This window comes from Diabrotica virgifera, chromosome 9 (assembly GCF_917563875.1).
Source record: "Diabrotica virgifera virgifera chromosome 9, PGI_DIABVI_V3a".
Lineage (NCBI taxonomy): Eukaryota > Metazoa > Arthropoda > Insecta > Coleoptera > Chrysomelidae > Diabrotica > Diabrotica virgifera.
The window spans coordinates 143,828,842-143,852,408 of NC_065451.1; positions in this window are offsets into that span (position 1 = coordinate 143,828,842).

Here is a 23,567-nt window from a genome sequence, read left to right on the forward strand (position 1 = left end):
TTAGATTCTATCCCAGCATATGATGGTAATCCACATACTTTAACCATATTTATTGAAAATTGTGAAAATTTAATAACTAATTTTGCTAGCCAAACAGATGGCACTTTGAATACATTTTTACTTCGAGCTATATTAGGTAAATTAAATGGAAGAGCTCAAATGTTAATAGGCTCTAGGACAGAATTAAATACATGGCAACTTGTAAAGGATGCCCTTAATCTTAGTTTTGGAGATCAGAGAGATCTCGATTGCCTTATCCAAGACCTGATAACGTTGAGGCCTTTCAAAAATGAAACCCCTTATAATTTCGGCATGCGATGCCAAGAAACACGTAGTTTAGTAGCACATAAATTAAATACCCTTAATATTAAAGCACCAGAAAAATTAATTAGAATACAAAGTTACGATGACTTATGTTTAAAAACTTACATTAGAGGCTTACTCTTATCGTTACAAACAAATATTAGATTGAGAAACCCAGACAGTTTAGAGAAAGCTATGTGCTTCGTTATCGAAGAAGAGAATTTTCTATATTCGTTACAACGCGGAAATAATTTAAACTCACAAAATTCTTTTAGACCCTCATCGAGACATACTCCTATGAGAAACAATAATACTAATCAAACTTTTATTCCTAGAAATAATTTTCAACAAAATCGCCCTAATATGAGATTTCCACCTTACCAATATCAAAATATCAGACCGCAATACCAGAATAATAATTTTAATCCTAACAATACTTTTCAACCACACCAAAATCATTTCCGAAATTTCAATAATTATAATACTAACTTCAACCCAAGAAATTTCGACAATAATAATTCTAATTTTCGACCAAGATACTTCCATAATAATAATCCTAATTTTCAACAAAGAAATGTTAATAATCAACCCCAAAATCAAAATCAATACCAGCCAGAACCGATGGATACAAATTCACGAAATACTTCTTTAAGATCTAAACCACATTTTACTTCCACGCAATTATTTAATCAACAAATAAATAACGATCAAATACATTTCGAAAATCCCTTTGAAAATAATAATATTCCCACTGATTACGAATATCCGACTCAAAGTTCATTACCCTATTCATTACCGCCTTACGAGAACAATTATGAAAATCAATCCAGTCCTTATCAAACTCAAGACAACACAAATGAAAGATCATATCACAGTCCAACTCAAAATGTTGAAAACGTAAATTTTTGCATGACCCAAGAAAATTACAATCCGACATAATATACTTAAATACAACGATAGCAGATTTACCACATATTATTATACCAGAACTCAATGCCAGATTTTTATTAGATACAGGGTCTTCCAAAAGTTTAATCTCTCCACAGTTAGTGCATAAATATTATAAAAATTTTATTTCTTATGAAAATTTTAATATACAGACGGCTCACGGAATTTCCATGCACAATGAAATAATTAATATTCCAGCTTTTAACATTTTTAAAGTAAACCAATATAATAAGTTTTATGTTTTTAAATTTAGCGAAAATTTTGATGGATTAATTGGTATAGATTTATTACAAAAATTAAAAGCTTCAATTAATGTCAACACGAGACAAATGAAAACGCCTTATGTAACTATACCCATAATTTTTGAACCCAGTAAAAAGAATATATTATATCCCAAAGCAACTTTTAATCATACAATAATTATTCCCCCTAGAACTAAGCAAATAGTCAAAATACCGGTAAAATTAAATGAAGGATTAGGTATACTAGAATATAAAAATTTCGGTAAAGGAATCGAAATGCCTAAAGCAGTAGTTAACGTAAAAAATAATTTTGCTATAACCACTATTATGAATATGAGCGAATATAAGACAACGTTAAGTAATATTGAACCCTTAGATATAGAACCATTAGATATAGTAAATACTAATTTTATAAGAAAGATGGAAACTGACGAAGAAACATCTATTAATGATGATAATATGTTAAAAAGGAATTTAAAAAATATAAGGATAAATCATTGCAACAAAGAAGAAAAAGAATTACTAAAAAAGCTTTGTTTCCAATACAGATATATTTTATTGTGAAGGCATACCCTTAAGTTTTACTAATAGTATTAAACATAAAATTAAAGTTACTGATGATTCTGCAATATATACAAAATCATATCGTTTCCCGGAAGTTCACCGAGAAGAAGTTAAATCCCAAATAAATAAGATGTTAGCAGAAGGTATAATAGAAGATAGCAATTCAGCGTTTTCGAGTCCCATTTGGGTGGTCCCGAAAAAACAAGATGCTACAGGAAAAAGAAAATGGCGTCTAGTAATAGATTACAGAAAATTAAACGAGAGAACCGTAGATGATAAATACCCATTACCAAACATAACAGAAATTTTAGATAAATTAGGAAGAGCAAATTATTTTTCGACACTAGATCTTGCAAGTGGCTTCCACCAAATAGAAGTAGACCCACAAGATGTTGAAAAAACAGCCTTTAGTACCCCACAAGGTCACTTTCAATTTAAAAAAATGCCTTTTGGTTTGAAAAATGCACCCTCAACTTTTCAGAGAGTAATAGACAATGTTTTAAGAGGACTAACAGACGAAACATGTATAGTATATTTAGACGATATTTTAATTTATAGCACATCTTTACAAGAGCACCTTGAAAAATTAAAAATAGTTTTCGAAAGACTTAGAAAAAGTAATTTAAAGGTACAATTAGACAAGTCAGAATTTTTACAAAAAACAGTTATGTATTTAGGACATGTAATTACCCCTCAAGGCGTAAAACCAAACCCTGATAAAATCGCAGCTATAAAAAGATTTCCCATTCCAAAAACCCAAACTGAAATAAAAAGCTTTTTAGGATTACTAGGTTACTATAGACGATTTATAAAAGATTTTGCAAAAATTACTAAACCAATGACCAAATGTTTGAAAAAAGGTTCGAAAGTAAACCACGATAAAGATTTTATTGACTGTTTTGAAACTTGTAAACAAATATTAACAAATGACCCTATTTTACAATACCCAAATTTTAGCGAACCATTTATATTAACCCAACCCACGAATTGCCAATATAAATGAGTCAGATTAAATAAATTATTAGAAGAATTTTTTTGCTTAGCAACAACACTTTAATTTATTTTAGTAATATTTTGTATTTTGACAACGGCACCCGATTTGGGCGTCGAAACGTTAATAAAATTATTTTTTTCATTTTAATTGTGGCTTATTTCCCATATAAATAATTAATCTGGTATTTTTTTTTGAATTTGATGGCCTTGGCCGAGCCAATTAGCCAGGCATTATTCTTATGTTATAAATGAAAGTTGTTTACTGCTGTTATCACAAAAAATATATTGGTTGAATACCCCTAATATGATTATGTTAAATAATGTCACAATTAAATAGATATACCATATTTTTTTTTATGAAAAACAGTTGATTTAAGAAGAAATTAACCACAATTTCATTTTTAAGATCTATCGAATCCAAGGCAAGGAAGATTTCCTATATAAGGAAAACTGGCTTGGAGTTCCTCCAACAAAAAAATAAAAAAGATTTAGAACTGGAGGAAAAGAGAATTAACATATATGAGAAGAAACTGAAGTTAGAGGAGAAGAGGCTGGCCATAGAAGAGAAAAAAATTTATGCTGTTGCTCAAATGGTTCAAAACCAAACCCAACTCATTGACAATCAGACACAACTAATTCAAAAGTTAATAGCTGTAGTTGATAATTTAACGCAAAAAATAATAGAAAAATAAAATGCTTAATTTGATATAAAAATGTTTTTATTAATAACACAACTACCACAGATTATTTCTTAATCGATTAAAAAGCCATATAACTGGTATTATGATTATCCATATCGATGGTGAGCAGGCAAAATGTCCTATCTCGCATTTTGTCGATTTTTATATTATTGGTCGAAACAATCTTAAATGTGACTATTTATCACCCCATTGAGGAATATTTGCGAAAAGCGACAACGCTGCCTCGGTACTTACGCATTTCAATTTGGCCCATTGAAAACAGACACCATTTGGAATGCGGGATGTCCTATCTAACGTCTATTCTAATTTACGTGAAGTGGCTGTGAACATAGTGCTGATTATTGTGGTATAATCACTGTAAATAGTGACCTGTTTTACTAGAAAAAGGTATGTATTGATTCTTAAGTTCTGTGTGCATTGTATTATCTAGGACAATTTGTTTTTGTTCATATTATAAATTTAAATGCTTTTTATACATAAATTATGAGTACCTAACTGCTATTATTTATAATACAGTGTGATCCAGCGGAATCATGAACCGAGGAAAGAAGTTAGTAAATATGTGTAGAATACAAAATTCGATGGAAACATGCAATAAATCAATGAACCCACCTTCCACTGAGGTATTATTTTATAGTGGATATAATAAAAGTGTCTTTAATTTAATAATCTATGTTTTAGGCAAGTACGATTGCTAAGGTTACCGATGTGCCCACTGTCTCTGTGATGCAGATTCCGATGGAACCCTACAATACATTGAACCAACCCTCCGCTCAGGTAACATTTTTAATGGTTACATAAAAGTCCTTGTATATTTTAATTCGTATTTTAAAGGAAAATCAGGTGTAGAAAATTGTCTTTTCTACAATAGTTTTTGTAATTCTAATATTTTAATAATAACTATTCTAATATTTTTCTATCCCCCTAAACTAAAACCCTACGCTCTCAGCACACATGCTTTCTTTCTTCCTAATCATATATTCTGCGCTTGTCAGATTTTATTTACCCAAAATCGTATACCTAACTTCTCTTAGTTCCCTTCGCCCCTAAAACAAAGACTTCATCTCCAACTTCTGACGGAATAGGATGTAAAAAGTGCGTTCCTCGCTTCCCCACTGGAAGCACGCTAAATCTGACGCTTTTCCAATGAAAGCAAATTATTATTAATCAAGTTAGTATGTATTAAATTCAGTTATTGTGCATCTAAACTGTAAGTACCATACAATTAAACTAGAAGAAGTAGCAATTGATCTCCTATGTACAAAACCACGGCACCAGGCTCCAGCATTGCAGGGTTGCCGGTTTTATAAATAAACTTTTTTGTTCTACCGCATGTCAATATAGTTAAGAACATTTGTATAAAATTAGGTGATTAGTTGGCAAAATAACTTTTATTACTTTGAATTTCTCATTATTTCCTGTTATTATCCATTTTATTTACTTCTTGCAAAAATTTGTGTCTAATACTATTTGTGTCTAATACAAAAATAAACTATGTCAATTTAAGTTTGATTTATTATTCTTATTATTATCTACTTATTATTCTACTATTAGCTGTTCCCTATTGATACTAACGTATAATTTTGCAATCAATTGGTTGCTGGTCCTTCGTAGTCCTATATGTTTTGATCTACCAAATGTAGGAAGGTGAGAATATTATTCTTTTTACAACTATTTTATGTTTACAAACTTTTAGAACCAGCCCCTCTCACTCCTCTTTCCCCTACATTTGTTTTGGCCCCAAATCGAGCCGGATTTCTGCATTAAACGTATCTATATCTTATTAAAAATATAACCTGTTAAAATAACGTTTTTATAATATTAATTATTCTTATATCTGTTAATTTCCTCATTGTCGCAACAATTTCTTCCTTGTGCCACTAATCACAACTGTAGTGCACGCGAACATTTTCATTTGAAATACTTTAAAAGCAGTGACAGTGATTTTTCAACGGACAAATATTTAATTAACATTTTTAAAAACATAACTTTTTCGGGAGTGTTCGGTCTTCAGAAATTTTTGACAACCGGCAACCCTGTCTAATTTTAACCCATCGCATCGCATAGTAGACGCTGACGCTGCAGTACCAGCAGGGATCATCCATCCCTAATTGGCAGATGTGTGTCATAAATTAACCCAGTTATAGGCATTCAGTGACATTTTTAATCGTTTTGGGTTTGGAACGTTGATTTGATAAATATACAGCTATTAATAAGAAAAAAGACAAAAGATATTTTTCATGTCTATCTGAATTTTTGAACTGAGCGTCGCAAATTTTAAACACATGTTCTGTAGTGGTTTAAAAGGGTCTTTGTAAATATTATAGAAAGAACATAATTTGTCGTTTTGAATGACCTTAATAATCGTTATCTGATTTATGGTTTTAATAATTGTATTTTGTTGTATATAATTTAATTTGGTTTATAGGTTTTTATCTGATTTATGGTTTTAATACAGTCGAACCCGCTTATTGGAATAGCCTTCGTGCCAAGTAAAAGTATTCGTATATCCGGGATATTCTAATAACCGATCATTATAGTGGCTAGTAAAACCATTTCGGGACCTCAAATTTTTATCCCTTAAACCGGGATATTCCTATAACTGGTATTCTAATAAGCGGGTTCGACTGTAATTGTATTTTGTTGTATATAATTTAATTTGGTTTATAGGTAGGTACTTTATTTGGTATGATATTTTTGGTTTTTTAAGTACCATTAATTAATTTGAATTTTTTAATTCGCTGTATACTATAATTTAAAAAAAATATCATTTTGTTTATACTTTATTTGGTGTGATATTTTTGGTTTTTTAATTACCATTAATTAATTTGAATTGTTTAATTCGCTGTATAATATAATCTGAAAAAAAATATATTATTTTGCTTATACGTTAGTTGGTGTGATATTTTTGTTTTTTTAATTACCATTCATTAATTTGAATTTTTTAATTCACTGTATAATATAATTTAAAGATATTATTTTGTTTATACTGTACTTAGTGTGATATTTTTTGTTTTTTAATGACCATTAAGTCATTTGAATTTTTTAATTCACTCTATAATATAATTTAAACATATCATTTTGTTTATACTTTAGTTGGTGTCATATTTTTTTAGTTTTCTAATGATTGTCAATCAATTTGAATTTTTTCCAATTCGCAATATTTTCTTGTAGCGCTTTTGATTGATTAGCGGACATTTCTAACTCTTTCTTACTTTAAAATGGACCTCACCGCTTTAAAAAATAAACGTAAAGGTTGCAAAATTCAACTTTCCAGGATTGAAACCTACATCAAAAATCTTGATGGATCTGAGGAAGTCTATATATAATGGAAAATTAGAAAATCTCTTAAGTCATTACGAATGTTATAAAACAATTGAAGGCGATATAATTGCATTGGAAGACGTAACAGAGGCAGACATAACTGCAGAAAATTTAGTTGCAGATCGGTTCGAGACTGCTATTGCGCAACTAGGATCGACTATTGAAAATAAGAACAAGGTATCTGCTAATGAAACACTTGAATCTTCCAATGTTGTCTTGCCCAAGATAAATATAAAACCGTTCAGTGGACTGGCTCAAGAATGGGTCGCTTTCTATGATATTTTCTCAGCAGTAGTGCTAAATAATTCTAAGCTCAAAAGTGACGGCGAAAAATTTTATTACCTCAAAAGCTTACTGCGCGGTCCTCCTTTAGATTTAATTTCAAGTCTTAGTCTAACCAATCAAAATTTAAATGTTGCTTTAGATATTTTAAAAAAGACATACGATGATAATTTTAAATTATTAATTTCTCTGTATCAAACTTTGATAGAGCAAAAAAGTTTAGCTAAAAGCACACCTTCTGATTTGAAAGAATTTTATATTACTTCTAGAAAAACGTTTGATTTAATTAATAATACAGGTCATACTCCTCAAATCAAATTTGAATCTTTGATTATATTTTTGCTAGAACAAAAACTTGATTTTAATTCTCGAAAAGCGTTTGAAACTGAGCGAGATTCGGGAAGCATTCCTACTGCAGAAGAATTTTTTGAATTTCTAAACAAAAGGCAATCCGTTTTAGAAAATCTAAATCTTTTTAATCCTAATCCTTCCAAATCTTATTCAAGACCCACTGACAACCGAAGAGATAAGGTTGCATTAGTTGCTAATGTAAATAACCCTCAAAGTAAATCTTTCAACTACCGCACAAATTGTTTTTATTGCAATGAATCTGGCCATCTTATTTATGGATGTTCTAAATTTATAACGTTGAAACCTCTAGAGAGGTATCAATTTGTCAAAGCTGAGAAATACTGCATAAATTGCCTTAGTAGCACTCACACAATTCAACAATGTAAATCGTTAAAAAGATGTTCCAATTGTGGGAAAGCCCATCACTCCTATTTACATTTTGATAATCAATCTAATTCATCACCTAATCCTCAGAGTAATAATTACGTTCCAAATAAAAGTATGAGTTCCCAGTTTAAATCAAACAATCAGGGAACGCACCCATCCAATGTACATATTGTAAATAGATCTTTGTCTCCAAATACGAACCTTGTAAATAATGAATTTATTGAACATGCTCATTCCTCATCCCAGCAAGCTTCACTCCATGCTGCATCTAGTTCTGAAAATATAGCCTTTTACCTAATTGATAATCTAATTGATAATAAAACCATATGTTCCCTTTCCTTACATGGGTTTTGTGATGCTAGTCAATTAGCTTATGGAGCCTGTGTGTACCTCGTCGTTGAATATGACGATAATACTTTTTCTTCAAGGTTACTTGCCGCAAACTCCAGAGTTAATCCATTAAAAAACAAACTTACAATTCCTAAATTAGAGCTATGCTCTATGGAATTACTTGCCATCCTATCTTCTCGCATCGTACAAATTTTACATAATACTATCAAAATTGTATCCATTAATGTATGGTCCGACTCTTTAATTGCCTTGACTTGGGTTAAGAAGTCTGAAATGGAGATATCTCCTTTCGTTAAAAAACGAGTCCTTACTGTTCGTGATAATAGTAGGAATACTACATGGCGACATATCCGATCATCATTTAATCCCGCCGATTATTTGTCGCGTGGAAATTTTTCTTCTGATGTTCGTCAATTCTGGTTTTATGGTCCTCCCTTTTTGACCCAAACCAACGATTTTGACTCAATTGATTCCTTCGAACTTCTAAATGAAGTACCTTATTGTATACAAGTCTGTCTTCCCATTACTGAACCGCCAGAAGAATTCTGGAAATCTACATTTTTTTAATTTTCAAAATTTTCTAGCCTGCAAAAAGGAATTGCTTTTAGTTTTAAAGTGGTTCTGAGATTTAAAAAGACAAACATTTCTGATAGTCCTTTAACAGTAAAAGAGCTCCAAAATGCCCATGATTTTATTATTAAGGAGGGGGTATAGTTTGAAATCAACATATCAAGCACATTTTTGTGAATTTTTTTCGAAACTATGGTAGAATTATTTTATTTTTAAATTAAATAAACACATTAAGTACAATTCAAAGAATATTTAAGAAAAAATTAAATCCAAAATATTGAAAAATAAGCCATTGGCGACAAATTTTGGCAGGCAGCTCAAAAAAATGGATTTTACGGTGGACATCAGACTCATCACTGGATTATACGAAACAAAAAATTCAAAAAGATTTTATTAGCTTATAAGTTTCACGAGGTAACAACGTCGAGTTTTTTTATTTTTAGTGATTTTTGAATTTTTGGTATCACTCCAAAAGTCAAAAATACGAAATTTTTGATAAAAATTTTGTGAAAACCAACAGATTTAATACAGGGTGTAACGAAAATACAGGTCATAAATTTAATCACATATTCTGGGACCAAAAATAGTTTGACTGAACCTAACTTACCTTGGTACAAATGTGCATATAAAAAAAGTTACAACCCTTTGAAGTTACAAAATTAAAATCGATTTTTTTCAATATATCGAAAACTATTAAAGATTTTTTATTGAAAATGGACATATGGCATTCTTATGACAGTAGCATCTTAAGAAAAAATTATAGTGAAATTTGGACACCCTATAAAAATTTTATGGGGGTTTAGTTCCTTTAAACCCCCCCAAACTTTTGTGTACGTTCCAGTTAAATTATTATTGTAGTACCATTACTTAAACACAATATTTCTAAAACTTTTTTGGCTCTTAGTACTTTTTCGAAAAGTCAGTTTTTATCGAGATATTTTGAATATTTGTCAAATGCACGACATATTTGTATATGGTTAAGTACGATTATGGAGCCTTGGTAATAATATGAAAATGTATGTATGATTTACATTTTTAGGTATATTTTGAACCGTAGTAAAAAAGAAGCCATATCTCGATAAAAGGTGCCTTCTCGAAAAAATACAAAGAGGCAAAAAAGTTTTAAAAACATTTTGTTTAACTAATGGTATCGCAGTGATAGTTTAATTGGAACGTACACAAACATTTGGGGGGTTTAAAGGAACAAAACCCCCATAAAATTTTTATGTAAACATATTAAAAAAGAAGCCGCAACTAGATAAAAACTGCCTTATCGAAAAAATACTAAGAGCCAAAAAAGTTTTAAAAATATTGAATTTAACTAATGGTATCACAATAATAATTTAATTGGAACGTACAGAAAAGTTTGGGGGGGTTTAAGGGAACAAAACCCCCATAAAATTTTTATGGGCAGCACAAATTTCACTATAATTTTTCTTTAAGATGCACCTGTCACAAGAATGCCACATATCCATTTTCAATAAAAAATCTCTAATAGTTTTCGATATATTCGAAAAAATCGATTTTCATTTTGTAACTTCAAAGGGCTATAACTTTTTTCTGTGCATATTTGTACTAAGGTAAGTTAGGTTCATTCGAACTATTTTTGGTCCCAGAATATGTGATTTAATTTATGACCTGTATTTTTGTTACACCCTGTATTGTTGAACAAAAAAGAAGCACAAAACGAAAAATATCTCGACGTTGTTACCTCACGAAATGTCTAAAAAAAATCTGTGCAAAATATCAGGTAGATCGGCCGAGTAGTTTTTCAGTTACAATGTCCACCGCATTTGAAAAAGCAGTTTTGAGATAAATGCGTTTAAAGTTTTGACAACTGCATCTTCATCTTCTTATTTGTCTGCCAAATCGTAAAGTGATGAACATTGGAATATGTTTTTTAAGTTGGGGAGTAATCTACAAAAGAGAAGGCGAACAGTTGTTTAACGTTTCTCACTACGCTCCGGCGTGCTGGCGCGAAGCCGCGGCAAAGCGAGTCGAAGGTAGGAATATTCAACACCCTGTATCTCTGGTAATTTTAATCCGATTATTTTGAAATTTTCAGAGAGTATTCTTGAAAGTATGCACTTTTATTTGAAATAATAAAAAAATTTAAATATTTCAAACCATACCCCCTCCTTAAACAGGTCCAATCTTATTCTTTTTCCAAAGAAATTAAACTTCTACAGGAGGGAAAATCTATTTCCACTCCCAAATTACTTCCTCTGAATATCTTCCTTGATGAAAATGGAATGCTCCGAGTAGGAGGGCGGCTTGAATATGCCGAATTAAATTTTGCTCAAAAATTTCCCATTTTACTCCCTGAAAATAACCATGTTGTCGATTTACTAATTAATCGGGAACATATGCGTTTGGGGCACAGTGGAGCTCAAAATGTTCTTGGAAACTTTCGTCTTCGATATTGGCCTTTAAATGGCATAAGGAGAGTGAAAACTATCATTAAAAGGTGTGTTATTTGCCACAGATTTAATGCTCAGTTTGCATCACAAATAATGTCCCCTCTACCTTTAGATAGAGTTCAACAGGCTCGTCCATTTTCTAAAACCGGTATAGATTTTGCCGGTCCTATTATGATTCGCTCCTCTAGATTAAGAAAAGCGCCTAGAATTAAGGCTCTTATAGCTATTTTCATATGTATGGTGACCAAGGCTATCCATATAGAACTGGTTTCTAACTTGTCTACGGAAGCTTTTATTGCCTCCCTAAAACGATTTATCAGTCGTCGAGGAAATCCTCAAATAATTTACTCTGACAACGGCACCAATTTTATTGGAGCACGTAATCAACTACGAGACTTATCCTTATTTTTGAAAGATAATAATAGGGAAATTCAAAATTTTCTTTCTTCAACCGCAATCAGTTGGAAATTAATTCCTCCCAGATCTCCACATTGGGGTGGACTCTGGGAGGCGGCTGTAAAGAGTGCTAAATCTCACCTAACAAAATTGCTCGGCAATACTTGCCTAACGTTCGAGGAATTATCTACTTTATTGGTTCAAATTGAAGCCATATTAAATAGCCGTCCATTGTATCCTCTTTCCAATGATCCTAATGATCTGTTACCTCTTACACCTGGTCACTTTCTGATTGGAGCTCCCCTTACTTCTTACCCAGAAAGAGATCTCTCTAATACTAATAACTAATCGACTTTCCTATTGGAAAGTTTGTTCCAAACTCCAACAGGACTTTTGGAGAAAGTGGTCTGTGGATTATTTGCACCGTCTGCAACACAGACCCAAATGGCAACTACCCCAACAAAACCTGACCATCAATCAATTGGTGCTTATCCAATCTGAAGATCGTCCTCCTTTAAATTGGCCACTGGGTAGAACATTGGAATTATTAACTGGAAGGGATGGAAAGGTTCGCGCTGCACGTGTAAAAACAGCAGAAGGTGAATATGTTCGCCCCATAATTAAATTAGCACCTCTTCCAATTTCCGATTAAACTTCTTCTTCTTCTTCTCAATTTGCCCGGCCCCCAGTATGTAGAAAATTGTCTTTTCTACAATAGTTTTTGTAATTCTAATATTTTAATAATAACTATTCTAATATTTTTCTATCCCCATAAACTAAAACCCTACGCTCTCAGCACACATGCTTTCTTTCTTCCTAATCATATATTCTGCGCTTGTCAGATTTTATTTACCCAAAATCGTATACCTAACTTCTCTTAGTTCCCTTCGCTCCTAAAACAAAGACTTCATCTCCAACTTCTGACGGAATAGGATGTAAAAAGTGCGTTCCTCGCTTCCCCACTGGAAGCACGCTAAATCTGACGCTTTTCCAATGAAAGCAAATTATTATTAATCAAGTTAGTATGTATTAAATTCAGTTATTGTGCATCTAAACTGTAAGTACCATACAATTAAACTAGAAGAAGTATCAATTGATCTCCCACGACACCAGGCTCCAGCATTGCAGGGTTGCCGGTTTTATAAATAAACTTTTTTGTTCTACCGCATGTCAATATAGTTAAGAACATTTGTATAAAATTAGGTGATTAGTTGGCAAAATAACTTTTATTACTTTTAATTTCTCATTATTTCCTGTTATTGTCCATTTTATTTACTTCTTGCAAAAATTTGTGTCTAATACTATTTGTGTCTAATACAAAAATAAACTATGTCAATTTAAGTTTGATTTATTATTCTTATTATTATCTACTTATTATTCTACTATTAGCTGTTCCCTATTGATACTAACGTATAATTTTGCAATCAATTGGTTGCTGGTCCTTCGTAGTCCTATATATTTTGATCTACCAAATGTAGGAAGGTGAGAATATTATTCTTTTTATACTTATTTTATGTTTACAAAATTTTAGAACCAGCCCCTCTCACTCCTCTTTCCCCTACATCAGGTTTCTGAAGTGACCGATACATCCACTCTCACTCTAATAACTATCCGAGGTGAAACTATTGGCAGTGAAATAATTTCAATTAATGAAAATCTTATATCTCTCCCAGAAAAATCTGGATTCCTCCAGGATATTACTCACACTGCTAATACTTCTCCTGTGTATACGATCAATGATTTTTTGGACTTAAATAATATTTCAGGATCAAATGCTGAAAATGACACCGAAAGTTAGACAGACAATATTTCTCAAGAAATCTTATACGATGAAGACTATGTTCAGAACCATGATGAACATTCTGATTCAGATACAGCCAACTACTTCGTTTAATGAGTTGTCCGATGAATATTTGTCTGATGATTTGGTAAATGATCACGATATAATTCAAAATCAAGAAAATATTAATATAAATGACCCAAACAATTATATTACAGAAGGGTGCAAAAGACGACGACAGGCTGATTCCACTCAGTGGAGACGTAATATTAATAAACAGTTGAGAATGGAAGGCAAACCTTATCTTGGATTTGCAAAGGATGAAAATCAAAAGTCCGAACAAAACACCCAGCGATCAGCTCGAAAAATCAAATCAACTTGTAACAGTACCTTGTGTCAAAGATCAAAACTTAGACAATGTTCTCTTTTTACTGAAAATATCATAGGTGCTATTTTTGATAAATTTTGGGAGATCACTTGGCCACAAAAACAGTCATTTGTGACTGCTCATGTGATAAAAATTGAGAAAAAGAGGAACACTGTAGATCGAAATGACTCTAGACGCAATTTTACGTTTCAGTATAGATTAAATAACGGACAAGGTGAAAAGCAAGTTTGTCGACAAATGTTTTTGAACACGCTTGGTATCAATTACAAAATGGTTCAGAGATGGTGTCAACAAAGTTCATATAGTATCCCTCGTCTAGCAGATCAGCGCAATAAACAAGTAAGAACTAGCAAGGAGAATCAAGTACCTCCAAAAATTTTTAAATGAACTGCCTAAAATGCCGTTACACTACGCTCGAAAACATTCATCTCAACTATATTTGGAACCCATATTTTATACAATTTCTGATGTTTTTAAATTGTATCTTAGTAAATGCGAAGCTGAATGCATTCCCTCTCTTGGCAGAAAGAAAGAGATTTCTAAGATTTTTATACCTAAGGGAAAACAAGGAATATCCATATATGGTCTCTTACAGAGTAATGTTGGATTCGTTTCAGTTGCAATCACTTGCCACTAGGAGAAACAGTCAGGCTATTATGTTTATATACCTAATTGTTAATAGTATTAAGTACACAGACTGTGATCTAATTGAGTTTGTTTACCTAAGAGTACCTAAGAGTAGGTTAAGGATAACCAACCCAGATCTATTTTATACAAGTTCTTATAGAAAAATATCACCAAATAAATAAATAAATAAAAAATAATAATGTCTACTCTCTATATGATTATTATTATAAATAATTTAAGAAATTTTTGTTCTTATCTTATCACAATCTGCAGCAAAATTGTATTCTTATTGCAGATTGGAGATCTCGAAAGAAGAACAATCATGAAGAATCCTTGGATGCCAGACCCAAATTTCAATTTTCTAGCGTCAGGAAAACGGAAGTAAGTTCAAATACCAATGGCTGTCAAGGTGGAAAGGGTTATTATATTCGAAGCTAGAGGATGGTGCTTTCTGCCGTTATTGCTCCATGTTCGCGTCTTTGGGGGCTGGAAGAGGTTCCCAGATATTGGGGATGTTTGGTTAAAATCCCATTTAATAGATGGATGGATGCGGTGGAACAATTCACGAAACACGACGAAACAAGTTACCATAAAGGTAACTTGACCAAATCAGAATGTTGGGGAAATGTTGACAAAGGAAATCAACCTTCAATTGAACTTTTACAAAACTCTGCCCTCCAAAATAAAATATTGGAGAACAGAAGAGCCGTACTGCCCATCATTGAAACAGTATTGTTTTGTGGTCGGCAGGGTATAGCTCTAAGAGCTCAAGATGATCATGGACATCTAGATTTAAGAGAAGGGCCTGAAAAAAATGAAGTAAATTTTAGTGCTCTCTTACAATTCCGATGCAGTGCCGGGGATAAGGACTTGAAAAAACATCTCGACACTGGAGCTAAAAATGCGGTTTATCTATCTCCAAAAATTCAAAATGAAATAATAAGTGTGTGTAATGACATTATCTTGAAAACATTGGTAAGGATGGTAAATTCTGCACAGTGTTTTACTATTCTTGCAGACGAATCAACAGATATTTCAACAGTAGAACAGTTGTCAAAGATATGTGTTTGAGAACAAAATCAGAGAAGACTTTTTGCAGTTTGTTCCTGTTACTGATGTAACTGGAAACAGTTTAGCTACCGTAATACTGAAATCACTTGAGCAGTTTGGAGTGGAAACCCAGAATTTGCGGGGACAGGGTTACGATGGAGCTTCGTCAATGAGTGGCAAATTTAACGGAGCACATGAATGTATACAGAAAATACACAGAACAGCTATATACGTGCATTGCGCATCCCATAGCCTGTACCTGGCCCTAAACAGTTCATGTGAAGTAACGGCAGTTAGAAATTGCGCTTTATCTATCTCCAAAAATTCAAAACGAAATAATAAGTGTGTGTAATGACATTATCTTGAAAACAATGGTAAGGATGGTAAATTCTGCACAGTGTTTTACTGTTCTTGCAGACAAATCAACAGATATTTCAACAGTAGAACAGTTGTCAGTGATATGTGTTTGAGAACAAAATCAGACAAGACTTTTTGCAGTTTGTTCCTGTTACTGATGTAACTGGAAACAGTTTAGCTACCGTAATACTGAAATCACTTGACCAGTTTGGAGTGGAAACCCAGAATTTGCGGGGACAGGGTTACGATGGAGCTTCATCAATGAGTGGCAAAGGACATCGCACACATCTTATGGGAAATATAATGTCACTCAAATTCAATAAAATTTATACGAATAGATTCGTTTTAAATTAACGGTCAAATCTTATCATTGCGGTCAACTCTTAACTATGATTAATTACGGCGCAAATTGCAATTAAAGTTTATCGAAATCACATTTTTTGAGTCAGTAAAAGTGTCAGTTACCATCACTATTGCTCTGGGTGCTATTCAAAAGAGCTTAAACCCTCCGCTGGGCCTAAGCGAATTAGTGACACTAATCCTCTGATTTATGGAGTACCGACAATTTGGGTGTTTTAAAATATTTTTTCTCTCTCTAACTTATGTACGTATCCATTTGATTTCAGATTTATTTATATCAATTTCTGCTCTTATTATTGAAAATATAGAGTTGGCGCAATGATAAGATTTGACCGTTAATTTAAAACGAATCTATTCGTATAAATTTTATTGAATTTGAGTGACATTATATTTTCCATAAGATGTGTGCGATGTCCTTTAACGGAGCACAAGAATGTATACAGGAAATACACGGAACAGCTATATACGTGCATTGCGCATCTCATAGCATGTACCTGGCCCTAAGTAGTTCATGTGAAGTAACGGCAGTTAGAAATTGCGCTTTATCTATCTCCAAAAATTCAAAACGAAATAATAAGTGTGTGTAATGACATTATCTTGAAAACATTGGTAAGGATGGTAAAGTCTGCACAGTGTTTTACTGATCTTGCAGACGAATCAACAGATATTTCAACAGTAGAACAGTTGTCAGTGATATGTGTTTGAGAACAAAATCAGAGAAGACTTTTTGCAGCTTGTTCCTGTTATTGATGTAACTGGAAACAGTTTAGCTACCGTAATACTGAAATCACTTGAGCAGTTTGGAATGGAAACCCAGAATTTGCGGGGACAGGGATACGATGGAGCTTCATCAATGAGTGGCAAATTTAACGGAGCACAAGAATGTATACAGGAAATACACAGAACAGCTATATACGTGCATTGCGCATCCCATAGCCTGTACCTGGCCCTAAGCAGTTCATGTGAAGTAACGGCAGTTAGAAATTGCTGTGGGACCGTAAGTAAGCTATACACTTTTTTTAACACTCCTAAGAGATTAGAAGTCCTCAAACGTGCCATCGATGAAAAATGTCCAGAAACGAAAGCTACTAGGCTAAAACAAATGTGTCCTACACGTTGGGTAGAACGTCATGACGCAGTACTCCTTGTCGTTGAGATGCTGTCTGCAATTACGAAGCCTTAGAGGAGATTTCAACTTGGCAAGATGCTGATACACCATCATCAGCAGTTCAACTGCAAAGCGCTGTAGGCAACTCTTCATTTCTTATTAGCCTACGAGTATTAATGGAGGTATTTTCTTTGAGCTTACCATTATGTTGGACATTAGAGCTAGAAGATATTGATTTGTTATCTGCAATAAACATGGTAAACAAGCTCAAGGAAAAACTTAAAGAGAAGAGAGAGGAGGCTGTGTCCAAGTTTTCCTTAATTTTTGAATTAGCTAAAGAAATGGCTGCATTGATGAGTACTGCTCTCAATAAACCAATATTTTCAACCAGACAGACTCAGAGGTGCAACATTCAAACTGATTCTACTGAGGAATACTTCTGAATTGCCATATTCATTCCTTTCTTGGACCACTTTATAATCGAACTTGAAACTCGGTTTCTTAGACATGAAAGTTTGCTCGGTAGTTTCATGTGCCTTATGCCAGTTGAAAGTGAAGCTATCACGGATGTTCAAGAAAACCAGTTGAGAAAGATTGTTGAGTTTTATGAACAAGACTTAGACACTTGCAAAGAGGCATTACTTGGAGAACTTCATCTGTGGCACGCAAGATTAAAGGAAGCAAAGATACCTCCAAAAACCCTACAGTGAAATACCGAAGTAACTTACTTTATACTTATCCAAAACAATATTTTAGTTCAGGCTGTATTGCATTAGATGGGCCATTATATAGGCAATATTTTACAGCCTTAACCCAAAATTCGAATTTTTTGCAGTTGTGGCACAATTGAACTAGGTGTGCGATATATATTTGGTATTTTAAACATTTAAATTTAGTCCCATTCTCTGTTTCCCCTTGTCCCATTATATAAGTTATAAGTATAGCTGAATTTCACTCTGCCGAGATTCACTTTCGACACATTCGGAATAGGAAACATATAACACAAAAATTCCTACCTCACATTATTAATTACCTTCTAAAATCAACTTATAAACATATACATTGTGTTATCACATATAACACAATGTATACACGAAGCCGCATATGAGGCATTGGGGGAGTACAAAGACAACATAAGAAGTAAACCATACTGGTGGGACTTAGAAATAGCCACCGAAATAGACGATAAGAGAGAAAATACCGGAAATATATGAGTACACAGAAAGATTCCGATAAGGTTTTATACAAAGAAGCACAAGCAAGAGTGCGGAAAAAAATCACACAGAAGAAAAACGAAACGTGGACAAAAAAATGCAATCAACTTAACGCCTATATAGGGGGGACAAGAAACACAGAGAGCTGGAAATTCCTTAAAACGTTGAGAACAGATACCAAAAGGGATATAATAACACCGATTACTCTGGGAAAGTGGGATGGCTATTTCAAGCAGTTACTAGTAGAAAATAGAGAAGATTTTATTAAAAACGAAGATCACGAAAGTTTCAATGTAATTGTCAGTGGCTCACCAATTCGGTTAAGACTGGAAGAAGTACGAAATGCATGCAAATCCCTAAAAAATAGAAAAGCGTCAGGGCCTGGCGACATAGCACCAGAACTGCTCAAATACGGTAGCAACACCCTGTATGAATACCTAAGAGATCTATTTAATAGATGTATGAATGGCGAAGTGATACCAAAAGAATGGCAATTGTCTGTAATTTCTACAATACACAAGAAAGGCAGTAAAAATGTATGCGATAATTACCGGGGAATATCTGTCACAAGCACCATCAGCAGAGTTTACGGAAAAATTATCAAAAATAAAATAGAAGAAGAATACAAGGACTTAGAGGCCGAAGAGCAAGCCGGTTTCCGCGCTGGCAGATCCACCACTGACCACCTATATTGTGTAACACAGTTAATAGACAAACAAATAGCCTACAATCAAGAACTGCATTTAGTGTACATAGACTTAAAAAAAGCATACGATACTGTACCACAAAGTAAACTTTGGGAAGCCCTCGAAAAAACTAACATCAGTCTGAACCTCAGTAAAGCTATAAAAAATCTATACCAACATAATATTGCAAAAGTTAAGCTAGGCAAGGAAATCTCGTCAGGATTTGAAGTGAATAAGGGTCTTAAACAGGGCTGCTGTCTATCGCCGACACTATTTAAAATATATTTAGAGCAAGTTTTGAAATCCTGGAAAAGGAAATGTAAGAATATGGGTATACCGCTAAATGATGATAACATGCTATACACTCTATGTTTTGCGGATGATCAGATTCTTATGGCCCAGGATTATCACGATATTGAATTTATGACCCGAAAAATCATAGAAGAGTACCGGAACTGGGGTTTAGAAGTGAATACCAAGAAAACGGAATATATGTGCGTTGGAGGTATACAGCAGGATCTAGCGTTGGAAAATGAAATAACTATTAATCACGGTCAGGAATATAAATACTTGGGTCTTAAAATTAGACAAGATGGAACGTTGGACAAGAATATCCAAGAAAGGTGCACACAAGGAAGGAAAGCTATCGCATTATTGAACAAAATCTTAAACACTTAAAGAAAAATCCGAAAATATGCTCAGAACAACTGAAATGGACTTCTGGAGAAGATCTGCTGGTATATCAAGAATACAAAAAATCAGAAATACAAGAATATTGGAGATAATGGATGTAAAGCATACAATAATGGACGATATAAAAACAAAGCAACTAAGATGGTTTGGCCACGTACAACGTATGGAAGAAGACAGATTAGCCAAACAAGTGCTACGATGGGCACCAAAAGGACGGCGGAAAAGAGGAAGACCTAGGAAAAGCTGGATAGAAGGAATCCATAGGGAAATCAGAGAAAGAGGCTTGAACGAAGACATGTGCTACGATCGAGAGCAATGGCGATTGGGAATCGGAAGACGTCGTAGAACGTTATGAACCGATTATATATATATATATATATATATATATATATATATATATATATAAAATCAACTTAATCTTTCATAAAAAAAAAGAAGGATTATTAGAAATAGTGGGAGTGTATACGAATCTCATAAAATTTTGTGGAGTTTATTTCTACAAAATGTATTTATTTTGTACAATAAATAATTTTTGATTGGCGTAAGGTTTATGTTATTTATCTCTGTTTCTTCTTCTTCACGTGCCATATCAGAATTATCCGACGTTGGCGATCACCATTGCGAAGGCTTCTCGATCTTCTGCAATATGGAATAATTCTCCTGCATTTGATATCTGAGTCCATTCACGAATGTTTTTTAACCACGAAACTTGTTTTCTTCCTACACCTCTACGGCCCTCTATTTTGCCTTTAAGGATCAGTTGTAATATTTTATATCGACTTCCCCTCACCATATGTCCCAGATAAGACATTTTTCGATGTTTCACAGTCTTTAGCAGTTCTTTATCTTTGTTGACCTTCCTTAGTACTTCATTAGTTTTTCTTGCTGTCCAGGGTATGTTCAGCATCCGTCTACGAATCCACATTTCCAATGCTTCAATTCTGTTCATGATCGATAATTTTATCGTCCACACTTCTGCACTATACAAAAGTACGGACAAAACATACCAGTTGACCATTCTTTGTCTTAGTTCTAAACTGAGATGATAATTGCAAAGAAATGACTTCATTTTCATAAAAGTAGTTTTAGTCATTGCTATTCTACGTTTTATTTCTATGTCTGGATCTAGTTGGTCCGTTATCACAGTTCCCAAATATGTCATTTTGTGAACTTTCTCAACTTGGACTCCGCTTAATTGAAGCTTTGCATCGGGATGTGGGTCACGACTAAACACTAAAAATTTGGTTTTGTTTGAGTTTATCTTAATGCCCATTTCCTCTCTTACCTCGTGAATACGATTAAGCAGAATTTGGAGACCTTCAATATTATCTGACAGAATTACTGTATCGTATGCATATCTTATCACATTAAGTAGTTCTCCGTTGATTTTTATTCCATATGGCCGTCTCTCAAGTGCCTTTTTATATAACTGGTCCGAGTAAACATTAAACAATGTTAGTGACAAAATGCAACCCTGTCTGACTCCTCGTTGTGTGGAGATTTCATCGGTGTAGTTATCTCCAATTTTGACCATAGCAGTTTGATTCCAGTACAAATTTTTAATGACACGAATATCTTTGTCATCTATTCCGATATTATTCAGTATTTGCATTAATTTTACATGCTGTACTTTATCGAATGCCTTTTCGAAGTCCACGAAACATGCAAATACATCTTTTCTTTGATCACGGCATTTTTGTAATAGGATGTTAAGCGCAAAAAGTGCCTCCCTGGTACCCATAGCATTTCTAAACCCAAATTGGGTATCTTCGAGATCTTCTTCGCATTTGCGTCTAATTCTGTTGTGAAGTATTCTTAGGAAAATCTTAAGAGTGTGGCTCATTAGGCTAATTAATCGATATTCTGAGCATTTTCTCGCATTGTGTTTTTTGGGTATTGCGACAAAGATGGATTTAAGTCAATCTGTGGGAATCACTCCGGTGTTATATATTGAATTAAAAAGTCTTACTACTACTTTTATGTTATCATCCTCTATTAGTTTCAGCAACTCAGTTGGTGTATCATCTGGACCACAAGCTTTTCTAATTTTGGCACTATTTATAGCGTGTTCTACTTCGCATTTCATAATTTCTGGGCCGTCAGTACAGCTTTGGTAGAATTCGGCCATATTATTGCTGTCATCTTCAAACAATTCTGATATATACAGTTGCCATTCTTTTCTTATTTCGTGCTCATTTACAATAATTTTGTTATCTCTGTTTACTATTAATAATATTGGCTAAGAGCAGGTATGTTCGGTTGTGTAGTAATTTTCAGTCACGGTACTTCCCACAGTCACTTCCCAAAAAAATTACTAACGTCACTAGACAGTTGTGTCTCAGCAAAGCGAATCGACTTTTATTATATATATATATATATATATATATATATATATATATATATATATATATATATATATATATATATATATATATATGGCTCACAAATGATAGGAAGCCCGCTACAACCTGCCGATGAATGGAAGCCCGCGGTTTACGGGGTAAGGGGATTGTAGCACTGTCTTATTCCTACAGTCTTACGGAGCCCACTCGTATAAACGCGTTCACAGTGTATATGGATTACGCATTATACGAAGCCCGACGATGTTGCCATGTTTTAATTTACGTTTAAATAATACGACTGTTGTACGAGATCCTTATATGTGTATATAAGTCGTCATATTGCCTGTTATAAGAAGCCCAATTCTATTCAGCAATCTATACGAAGCATTTTAGAAGAGTCAAGATTGAACGAAAAGATGCATTGTTTCGGAGCAATTCAAACAAGATTATCTTTTTCTAAAACTTTTTTTGTTAGTTTATATACATGTTAAAGTAAAAAGTTCTACTCACAGATTTTGCCGCTAATTGTTTATTATTTGTTTAAACAATAACAATAATTGTTTTGTACAGTGTGTCCAATTAACACGTTGTCGGACACTGCGTCAAATGTATAAGCAAGTGTTGTGACACTATATGTATTTTGCAAAGTAGAATAGGGAAAAATTCAACGTATATAGACGTTGTGTCACATTACATCAATGGAAATTAGACGACTATAGACGTTCTGTTCGTCAACGTGAAAAGTTGTGCATGGTCTAAATTAAAAATAGAACCATCAGTTAATTTTTTTTTAAGCCGTATACGAGATATTATGTCAAAAAATATGAATTTTACTCAAGAGTAAAGTAGCTTTATTATTCAAAATATTAAAAATTGTTGTAATGAAAAGTTGTTTGGAATTAAGAACTATATTCTAATATGCCACTTCATCTTTCTAATTAAAAAAAAGTTGAATTTTTTTTAATTATGGATATACAACATTATTTTCAGTTATTTCAATTATGATAACTATTTTATTATAGACCAGTAAGGATCTGTGAAAAAACGTCTATTTTTGGATGTGAAAGGTGGCATTCGAATTTTTGCAGATAAAGTAAGGTGATAACTTCGTTAATAATAATTTACTTATG